Source organism: Zonotrichia leucophrys, chromosome 4 (genome assembly GCF_028769735.1).
Source record: "Zonotrichia leucophrys gambelii isolate GWCS_2022_RI chromosome 4, RI_Zleu_2.0, whole genome shotgun sequence".
Classification (NCBI taxonomy): Eukaryota; Metazoa; Chordata; class Aves; order Passeriformes; family Passerellidae; genus Zonotrichia; species Zonotrichia leucophrys.
Genome location: NC_088173.1, coordinates 23,239,457 through 23,248,953, shown reverse-complemented (window position 1 = coordinate 23,248,953; position 9,497 = coordinate 23,239,457). Strand labels below are relative to the sequence as shown.

Here is a 9,497-nt window from a genome sequence, read left to right as displayed (position 1 = left end):
ATGAATCATATTCTTCACAAAAGCAAAATTGAAATTTTTTTTTGTGTAAAGTCTCAATGGGCATGCAAGAGTTGTTTTTATCTCTCTGAAAGTGCTTGACTTCATTTTTAGGGATGATTAGAAACCAGAAATGATGTAGAAAAAATACCACAGTTTAAAAAGTCTTGAAGGAGTACGTGTTTCATTTCTCATTTGGTTTAAGCTCAGGTGCCAGAGGTTACTGGTGATTGCTGCTGATTAAGGCTGCAGGCTGGGGTAGGTTTTTCCAGCCTAGATCTGGGAAAGGCTTTTCTTCTCAGTCTCCTCTTCTGTGTTGTTTTTTGGATTAGCACAAGTGAAGAGTTGCATTATCAAAACATTTGCTTTGAAAAGTTGAAAGTTTGATTTATTTACTTGTATCTGGTGGTGGTGGCAGCCTGTGTTATTCCAAGGAAGCAATGGTAAAAAGGAGGTCAGTGTTGGAGAGACATCCTGAGACTCATAGTAAACATACCATAGGTAAGAAGAAAGGTAGATCTAAGTTACACTCAGGAGGTATGTTCTGGAGGAGGGTGACTTTGTACTTGGTGTGTGTAGTGCTCATGTGTTGGCAATACTGTCAAGTGCTGGAACGTGGAATTGTCTGGGAGACAGGAATCTGGCTTTTGTGTGTGTCTTCTTCTGGCTTGGAAAGACTTTCATATAAGGAGATGTTCTGAATATTGCTTTCAGTCGATATCATTAAGGGTAAAGGATGCAAATTGTGAAGGAGCAGCCCCATACTGTGTTCCTGTATAAGCTGTGTTACTGCTTGCTAATATGTGTGCTATAATTATATAATTAGGGAAGGTTTTGCCTCGTTTGTCCCAGAGCCAAATAATTTTACATAATATAAATGTTGATCTCCTCCCTTGCTTTATTGAATATTGAACTGCTTTATTGAATATTGAACTTTCATTCACTAATGGAACTGTACATGTGATCCTAGTAGAGTATTACACCTTTTGTTTTTTTCACTTGGAGAATCTAATTTGGAAAGATGAAGCAATAGGTAAAACTGCAGTTAAAGTAAGTCTGTTAATACTGAAAACTCTACAGAAGAAAATCATTATTATTTTACTCTCTCTTCTTAAGTGTAAATCATATGCTTCATTGGGAATTTTGCTTCTTGGTGAAACTTTAAATAAATCCTTACCAATACTAAAAACCAGAGATGAAAAATACCCTTCCTAATTCATGAGTCTCTGATATCAGCAAGTAGCTTGCTTGTTAGATTTGACTTTTTTAATCTATAAAAGATATAACTTCTCACTTGGTATATCTAGCCAAAAACATTGCAAAACTTTGCCTTGAGACATAATCACAGTTTTCTTGGGCCTTCTGATATAAATAGATTTCCTTTAATGTCTTTTAAGAGGCATTAAAATGGAATTATCATATTCATGGGAAGTAATGTGAAATTAAAAAGCACAGGGAATAGTGTCTTGTAGCTTTGCTTCTGTGGGCCATGGTGACCTGGCAGGATCTGAGTAGTGTGTAAGTGAAGGCACCTGCTGCAAATTCCCTCTATAATGTTGTTTTTTTGGGTTTTTTTTCCAAAGCTGCTCTTTGGTTCTCTGCCAGGGAGCTTTGTCAGTCAGTCTGTTTTCATTCAGTTGAGACCAGACGTGTTTATTTCTCATGTTTTCCATGTTGAGGTGATGTGGCTTCAGACTGGTCACTGAAAACATAGTGAAGCCCCAGACATCAATGCTGGCTGAGGGGAGAGCCCAAGAATTTGGGATGGCATTTGCAAGTGGTTTCAGAGATCCTTGGTGATTTTTGTGTTTTGTAAAGTATTCGGAGGGTTCTGTGGTGGGTATACACTGTTCTGGGAAATGCCATGTCATTTGTGAGTGAGAATGGCCATGGTTTGGTGGTTTTGGTGCCTGTTTTTTCAGTGGTTTGGTTGTTTGTTTTTCTAGACTGCCTGACCACTTGATGTGGGCACATGCTAAAAGACTGGACAATTGGGATTTGTTATAACTTTATGAGGCATTAAATAGTAATTAGTGTTGGTGCTTTAGGTTACAGAAGGAAAAAATCATCAATATCTGTGAAGAACAATAATGAAGTTTTGGACAGTAGGGAATGTGTTTCGAGATCATGTTGGACTTAATTACTGTGCTTTTTTAATAGTGATGGGGGAGCACATTATACTTGAAATAGCTCACCAAGGCTGCTTTGAGCTGTTTTAATTTAGAGAATTAAAAAAATTTTTAATGGGAAAGTAGCCTCTCAACAAAAAATGGAAAACAGTAAGTTCTTTTCATTGTCTTGTTAAAGTATACGCAACTTCTAGAGAGGTATAGTTGTGTGTATGTGTGTATATCTGCTTATCGATGTTTACACACTTACATGAATATGTACATATCATAATGAATTTTACCAGGTTGTCAAGGGTTGGTGGTACTTTTTTGGTCCTTCTAATAAGTGGCAGAAGTAGCACCCAAAATACAAGTGCACCATAGGGCTTATTTAGAAACTTCTAAGAACTTTCCCAAATGACAATTTTTGGTCAAATGCTGCATCTGTGGGCTTTGGTATGGAACAGTCTTAAGAATTGTCATGCTGTTTAAATAATTGCAGCAGCATGTATGGGCCAACCAGTCACACATTTTCTTTTCAAGCTTCTAAAAGAATTTCAATAGCAGAAATTGAACTGTCACAACAGTGTTAGATGTTCTCACAGAATTGAACTTTGCAATAATTTTCCCTTTGTACTATTACTTCATTGGACATTGTGAGGCTCAGCAGGCTCTGTGAGTGAAGATGGAACATTGTGAAAACTAAATTCCAGGGCTGTCAAATCAGGACACACAAATAATATTAACTCTTGTAGCACTCTACATTTTAAAAGTCTTCTGTGTAACACTGAACATGGCAACAACTTTGGTGATTGCGAAATGGAACCTGTGTCTTGGTTCATGCCTCAAAAAACCAGTTATGACACATAACCTGGGCAGAGAGAGAGGGGAGAGTTTGGAGAACTGGATCACTTCATTTCACAATTACTAGTTATTATGGCAGTGTTTACTGAGATTTCCATCAAAACAATTCAGAGGGCTTTCAAATTGAACTAATCTGGTCTAAGCATCACAGGCATTGTGGCCTCTGTTTTGTTAAGAGTTGCATAGCCTAATGAATTAGAAAAAAAAGAGAAAAAATTAAGCATGTCTCTGAGTACAAGCTTCATCCATCTGAGTCCTATTAATTTGTGTGCAGAACTGAGAGCAGATTTAATATTGCAGGGCTTCCAATTTGAATTTTTAGGACAAGGCTAGACTTCCAAACAGATTGACTGGCAATCCACTCCAAGATTAAGAAAACTTCCTGTTGTCTCTGGAGATGTTGTAAGAGGCCTCTAGATTTTGATCAAAATTAAGAGGTAAACAGGTTAGAACCAACTGACTATAAGGCAAAATAATAGCCTTCAGCTGAATATTCAGAGAGGCTGAAGTATCTTGGCCAGTAAAGCTTTTGACAGTCTTGTTATTCTGCTTGTCAGCTTTGAATCTGTGTTGTCAAAATCTTGCAAATCACTTGCAAATAGATATATTTTCAGGCAGGGCTTTTTAAAAGTAAGTGACTTTGAATTTTATGATTGCAAACCGATCAACAAACACAATTGCAGTTGCCATAAAAATTGATCTGAAGATTTAATATTGTAGAAAAAGTGACATAACTTGAGATTAAAGGAACATAATGAAAACTATTTGTCATATACAGTTTTAAAAGATAGACATAAGCAAAACCAATAGAACAATCATGCAAGCATTCTTTTTACTGTGGGCCATCTACAGTCTACATAAGATGCAGAGAAACAATATAGGCCTGGCAAAATTCCATTTGTTAGACATTTATAAAGAAAAGCCTTTTACTTTTAGATGAGGTATTTCCACAGTCTGGGGAGGATATCAGAAGTGTAAGCAAAAATTTCTGAAAGAAGACCAAGAAATTTGTTACACTGCTTTAGTCATTGGCCTGTCTTATTTGAAATACTTTATTTTCCATAGAGCCTATAAATTCTTTCAAGAAAGTTCAGTCAAATTTTGTAGCCCTATAAACATCTGAGCTACAAATCAGCCTTAGTTCAGAAGTTTGGGTCTGTGACAGGAAGAAAATAATTAAAATTATTCCCTGAGAAGAAAGGGCAGACGGAATATTTTGGCAGAACCTAAGACATTTTCATTACTGGTATTAAGGGATGAAGGTTCCCCTTGTGGCAAGTATACCTTGGGTTCTCCAGCAAAAGTGACTGACAATGAAATTTAAAAGGAAATGAGTCTGGCAAAAAAAAAAAAAAAAAAAAGCCAGCAAAAAAAAACAAAGAAGGGAAGGCAGTAGAGGACATTTGAAATGCAACTGAATTTGCTTGTGGATATTAAATGACAGTAGAGGAAGTAGGGTTCTCATTACATCTGAATCTATTTGCCTGGGAAGGGCTGGCAAAAAATAATTTGCATGTTCCTCAAAGAGCTCTGATTGCTGTCAGCCCACTCTCCTCACAGAGTCTGATGCCATATTTCACATAGCTTGATCTGGGATGTATAAAGTGTTTTGGAGAAAAGTAGTAAAATTCGTAGTAAAATTCAGCTGTTGCTGGTTTTGGGTTTGCTAATTTATTCTAAGTTTTGGAGAGTAGTATTGCTACTGTGTGTAGACAATTTCAAGTGACCTGGTAGAAAAAAAGGCTGGAGCCATTATGGCACTACTGTTTGCGATTAAAAGAGAGGGAAGTGCAAAGTCACATCATTTGCCACCAAGATGCTTTCTATCTTAGGAGACCTAACGTGATTTGAGGCAAAAGTCCTTGCCTTGGGAAGTACTCTGTCATCCTGAAGAAACATCCCTTTCAGTTCTGAGCCTGTCAGCAAAGAACATAAGCTCCATCACCCAGTACATGTAGATCACCTTTTATGAAGTAAACAGAGACAAATTGCTCTGAAAGGAAAATGGAAAATACTGGTGGATCCTTTTGTAGAGCAACCAGTCCTGGAGCCAGTAGGTGATGTGCTCTGACTCACACTAAATTGTTGCCCTTCTGCTCCTCCCCACTCTCTGCAAAGCCATGATTAAGTGCTAGAAAGAAAGTCTGTGTTTCAGACAGCCAAGGGATGGTGGGAAAGAAGTGATCTGTGATTTAATCTAAGTGGGTTCCTGGGTGTGGATGGGTAATGCAGAGACCTCAAAAGTCTGTGTAGAATAATATCAAAAAAAAAAAAAAAGAAGCAACTGGTGACTTTAAAATGATTTAATGTTTTTGCACACATCACAATTTGAAAATGGCTTTTCCTGAGTCTGGAATGTTCCATGTAGAACAATGTGCATCTTGAATAACTCAAGGCATAGCCTCAACTGTAGTGCATTTATGCTCATGATAGCTGGGCTACATATCAGTAGGAAGACACATATCTATAAAATTGACCCTTCATCTGATAGAGAAAGAAATCCCATTAAGATGGGGATATTTTCCAGATTAGTTGCTTTGGGTAATTGTACCACATCCAGGAGCTTGGAGAAACTGAAGAGATAGAGAAATATAGATTTGCTCTATTTGACAAATTTGTTCCTTTCATTGTTAATAAAAGTTATCTCCGGAGTCTTTCTGTAAAAATCTGTACATCCCTGTGTTCTGTGTTTTAACACTTTAGAATGTGGTACAGAAGTGCCTGGTGTGGATAACAACCCAGCCTGGTAGTAAGAGTAGCACATCTCAATGCTGTGCACTGTGGCTGGAGTAATAAACATTAATTTCATGCTAAGAACAGAGCATGCTAAATACCATTTTCTGTTTTTTTCCCCACCTTTTTATGTTGCGGGAAAACATGACATTTTTTGTCCTATTTTTTGGTCAGGACACAAGAGAAGATCTATTTGAACAACGTGTGAAAGAAATGAATTTGCATGTAAAAATACTTGAATAAATACTTTGGCATGAGGATTAAAATTGAAGCATGTTCCATCTCCTGCACATTGCTTTCCCCCTCACTCCTTCCTCCTTGCTACTTTCTGAATTTGCTTGTCTTCAGGTGCCCGGAATTATGACACTATTCCATCCTGGACTTTTGGGCAAGGCTGGTATCACAGGCTGCGCTTCTTCAGTAAAATAATACCTGTCATCTTTTTTTTTCTCTGTAGTAGCTAGCTTGACACAGATCAGAAAGTAGGACAGAGTAATTTTTTTTAAAATTCATAATAAGTATAATATACTTTTTTTTTCAGGTTGCTTTTCTCCGAACAGATCTATTCCAGCCTCCACAAACACACCAACATCCAGCAACTGAAATCATTTTAAAAGAATAAATAAGGTTAAATTGGCAGTGTAAGTATCTCTTGCTGTGACTTGAGAAAATTTTACGTGACCCGTAAGTACAGAATGATGAAGTCTGTTTCCAGCTGGAAAAGTCAATCTTTCCATGGGTGAGGTGGGAGAGGAAATGGCATTGAATGTTTTGTGACTCTTGTTTCCTTGAAATCCTTCAGATGCAACATCCCCAGAGACAATTTTGCTGAGAGGAACAAGTATTCAGTAACTTCCTAGGGAAAAAAATAAGCCAATGTGTATGTCTTTGAGAAGTTATACTGCAGTACAGATGCCTTCTTTCTCCTGTGTTTTCAGACTGCCTCTTAAGGCAATATTATGAAAATTTAAAAATATTTTTATGTTGTCTTCAGTAAATATGATTGCCCAAGATATTAAACTCCAAAGAATGTTATTAATCAGTAGAAATTATACATTAAGGCCAAAAAAATTAGTTTTTCCTTTGTGCTCACATTTTTCTCACTTAAAATGTAAGTTTTGTGGATCATCTGGGACAAAATTATTTCCTACTTGAGGCCATTTAAATTCATTTACACAAAGCCTTATTTTTGCAAATATTTTTTTTTTTCTTCACAGATAAATAATTAGATGAAAAAAGTAAAAGGGCACCAGATACCAGAAGCAATCATATTTTCTGCAACATTGCTCTAAGTCAAGGTGATATATCCTGATTTTGCATATAGAAGTAAGCATTTGTCTTTGGGCAAATATGTCCATAAATTCACTTTCTCATGTGTCAGCATCAGTCTCACCAGATTCTTTCACGTCAGCCAAGACATTGAGAATCCTAGAGACACAGGGTGAAAAAATGAGAACCAACCATTCCAGAGACTGGATAAGATGGGATCACGACATTTGTTGAGAAGTAGCTTTTAGAGGGAATATTCCAAAGCCCATGTTTTTGTCTTGTTTTGTTTATTTGGTATTTGGGAGACTCATTCTCTCAGACTCTGTTGCTTGCAAAGCACTGCTGGTGGGTTCCAGAATGCAACACCAAGTGAGGTGAAGCAGGCTGTGCCAGCTGCTGAGGGTTTTGGTGAAACCCTCGACTGTCCAGAGGCATTGAGGCATTGTTCTTGTGCTGCAGCTCTGTGTCGAGTGCCCTGGTCTCTGAAATGTGCAGTTGCTCCAAACAAGGTCTGCATTTCTAGCAAGGCTGTTCTGGGGCTGCCCAGGGGTGTGTGTCTGTGATGGGCGTGTTGTTGTGGGAACTAACGCAGTTCTAAAGTCAGCAGTAAGATTTCCTTCTGCTTTGATTCCCTGGAGAGGATGAGCAAGTCCTTTTCAAATGCAAATCTTCAGTGTGCAGCCTTAGTAGGGGGAATAAAGATGGGAAGGAGAATAAATCTGTATTAAGCTTCAGGCATTTTCAAATTGCTTGTGCTACTGGTGCCCTTTTTTAACCTTTCCTTTTTCATTTCTGCAGAGCATTACCTTGCATAAGCTCTGCTAAAATCAGCCTGATGTTTGGGAGTGATTTTTTTTCTCTGTGTGCAGGAAGTTGGTGATTTTAGTGAGAGTCTACATTCTTCTTTCCTCAATGATGGGGAAGTAGAAAGCTTCCTGCTCCCCCAGAATGATCATGTGCAATTTTTGACCTTTTTCAGTAATGCACATTGTGGTTTTTTCCTGTTTGTTTGTTGGGTGTTGTGTAAGGTTTTGTGGTTTTTCCCCACAAGTTAATAGAAGCATAGGATGTGGCATGAATCCTGCCAGTGTCAATTTATAGCTCTCTTATTCCCTGGGCTCAGGGAGTTACCATTACCCTTGTTCCCTTCTTTTCCTCTGTCTGTGACAGCCCCCACCTTATGGTTTCATCATTGCTTAATACTGGATTGCAGAGAATTAATTTTACATTTCCTTTTTTGACTTGCAGAAATACTGTGTTCTGCAACTTGTCATCACTGCTAAGTACTAATTACAAAGTACATTCTTCCAACATTCCCAAAGTATTTATTTCCTCAAAAGCCTGCAAAGTGTTCAGCACCTTTCCTGCAAGGACATGCAGAAGCCTATCATTTGGGAACCAAACTCTGTTCAGTGGAAGTTCAATCAAAAGTTGAAACTAAAAGATGACTGTTAGTTGCAAAAAGATGTCGTCTGCTTGATGATTTGAAACTGCCTTCTCCCTGAAAGGTTTGCAATTCACATGCTTTAGGATAAACTTAATGGCTGGGTTGAGATTGCTGCTGCTGTTGGAGAGAAAGTACTTCAAGTGTTGCTTCTGTGTTCCATCAACCTGGGACTGCTTCACTGAGTTCCTTTGAGTAAATCAGCATTTGGTACTCTCTGTCTCTGCCACCAGTGCCACTATAGGTCTTTGAACTGCAATCATGGGGTAGGGCAGTAACAGGTAAATGCAAGAGAGGGCAGTGCTGCTGGGAGTTGTGATACCATTGAATGCCAGAGAATCCAGCCTGAGGGCAGATACAGTTCTGTAACACCTTCCTGAACCACCCAAAACCTCTCTGAATCACCCCCAAAATGGCTTGGATCAGTTAAAAGAGGAAAAAATATTTTCTGTCTTGCAGATGGGGCAGTTTTGATGTATCTATTCCAAATGAGTGATCAATGAATCAAAATACAAGTTTTCCTTATTCAGTAATCATTATCAAAGCTATACAGCAGTCTTAATTTTGGGAGTACTGTTAGTTCCATTGAGTTCAACAGCATGACTTCTGCTTCTCAAGGGAGGAGAAAAAGTAGCTGGACTCATGTTTTCAGTTTCTTTTAATTCTAGTTACTAAGTAGGTCATGACTTTTGCTCGCCATGTGTTTCCCATAAAAGCCCTGGCTGCCTTGAGTGCTATATGATAGGTTGTCTGGAAGCTGCAGACAAAGTGCATGCACTATGCTAGAAAGACTTTCTGAATTATTTTGTGTACAGTAGCTGGGGCTGCCACATGCTGCTTGTGCTTCAGTGTCTGTGTGTGGTCACAGTTACAGTGTTCACACTGCAGCATCCTCCAGAAAAATATCCAATGATGAAAGGGCTTTGGTGCATACAGGATGATGTAAAAAAAAGTTAAAAATAAATCTGTGCAACATCTAAGGAGATGAAAAATAGACTGTGCTTTTGTGGACAGTGGCAGGGAAGGGAGAACTAAAAGCACATGTCAAAACAATACATTGAAGGATATAAGAAATGTTCTCT

The 9,497-nt window shown here is 38.2% G+C and overlaps 1 long non-coding RNA gene across 4 annotated transcripts in view; it reads left to right on the top strand.

Moving 5' to 3' along the window:
* The first annotated feature begins 294 nt into the window (after positions 1-294).
* The window catches only part of LOC135446655 (uncharacterized), a 47,265-nt gene continuing 38,062 nt past the window's right edge, over positions 295-9,497 (top strand). For all 4 annotated transcript variants that reach the window (XR_010439859.1, XR_010439858.1, XR_010439857.1 and 1 more), the window contains exons 1-2: positions 295-498; positions 6,244-6,343. This is a non-coding gene — a long non-coding RNA (uncharacterized LOC135446655). The remainder of the gene's footprint in view (positions 499-6,243; positions 6,344-9,497) is intronic.